The following is a 1,595-nucleotide window of genomic DNA, read 5'->3' on the forward strand; positions in this document are numbered from 1 at the left end:
CAATCAAGCCAGCGATGGTAATACAACTTCCGTTAAGAATTTCAAAATAAAATACTGAAATAAACAACAATTTCTTGAAAACAGTATTGTATTGTGGAAATATTGGGCGCTACATCTGTACCATTGACATTTACAAAACATTTCCATTTTGAATCAGTCTCCCCTTAATTCCACCTAACCTAACCCTTTATACATACATCAAAGACTGCAAAGAAATTAGAAGAAATTAAATAATTAATAACAAAATAAATAGGCCTAAGTAATAAATAAATATAACACAAAATAGCATTAAGGTTTCCAGCGTTTTAAGCCTATAGCTTAAACACATGTGAGTTATGAGATTCTGTGCTTTATTTGGGGGGTTAAGAGATGTGTGGTTGCCAAAATAACTCTGTTTGTAACGAACGTGCGTTACTTTGTAACACGCGTTATAATGCTCGCCTAGCTGCTAGCATGGCACGCCCACTCTGCTTCTGACTGGCTAGTAGTCCTTACCTAGGTACTGTCAGGGCACGCCCTCATACTCTGCTTCTGACTGGCTAGTAGTCCTTACCTAGGTACTGAACATGTTTGACTCCCAACAAAGATAGAACAGAAGTGAGAGGTCTCACTCTGTAGCTAAAACAGAGAGCTCAACACACAGGGTGAAAAGAGGAGCTGCAGCAATGTGCAGTACAACTAAAATATGGTGTTTTTTGAAAATTAAACCATGTAAACCTATTCTGATACAACCTCTAAATACAATTATGAACCGGAAAATGAGCATAATATGAGCACTTTAATCACAAAAATAGTCCTTTAAATTTCTGGCTATAGCCTATACTTCTGTGAGCCATCTGCTCACTCTTCTCTTCACTAATTACCAGAGACTAATTCAATCAGTGATCATTTATCACAGTGGTCACACCAGACTGTGAGGATTTACTTTCTTCATTTGTGGTCTTTGTAACTTTAAACCTTTAAACGCTGCCTGTTTTTTTTTTAATGACCGTTCTCCTGTTATCTAATGAATCTGTAACGACATCCGGACCATGTGGCATCAAACAGTGAGGTCGAGCCAGTGACCCCGCACACACACACACACACACACACACACACACACACACACACACACACACACACACACATCATAATACTGCTGACCTCTGACCACTGTCACTCACTGACTTCCATTTAAGGCCATTAGAAGTGCAGAGTTCAACACTGACGCACAGCAGGCGGCCAAGTACACACTCCACCTGAAGTCCCTCGTTAGTGATGGAAAGGTGCACTCATAAAAGTGTAAAGCAGATCCCAGGTCTGTCACACCCAGTGACAGACTGGCCATCTGGAATTTGGGCAAATGCCAGAAGGGCCGCCCCCCTATGCACCCCTATGGGCCACTACTGATAATTTGTCTTAAGTTAAGTTAAGTAAGATAAGTTATTTTATGCATGCAGCCACAAATATTCAAGATTGTACTGCAGCAAAGTGCGTGGAAAGAGACACTCGGAAGGCAGAGTTACTAATTTCCAAACTAGGTTAAGCCAGGGCCGTTTTTTTACGGGGAGAATAATCGGGGAGAATAATCAAAACTGTTTTTTTTTTTGTTTCGC

This window comes from Sander lucioperca, chromosome 8 (assembly GCF_008315115.2).
Source record: "Sander lucioperca isolate FBNREF2018 chromosome 8, SLUC_FBN_1.2, whole genome shotgun sequence".
NCBI classification, from domain to species: Eukaryota; Metazoa; Chordata; class Actinopteri; order Perciformes; family Percidae; genus Sander; species Sander lucioperca.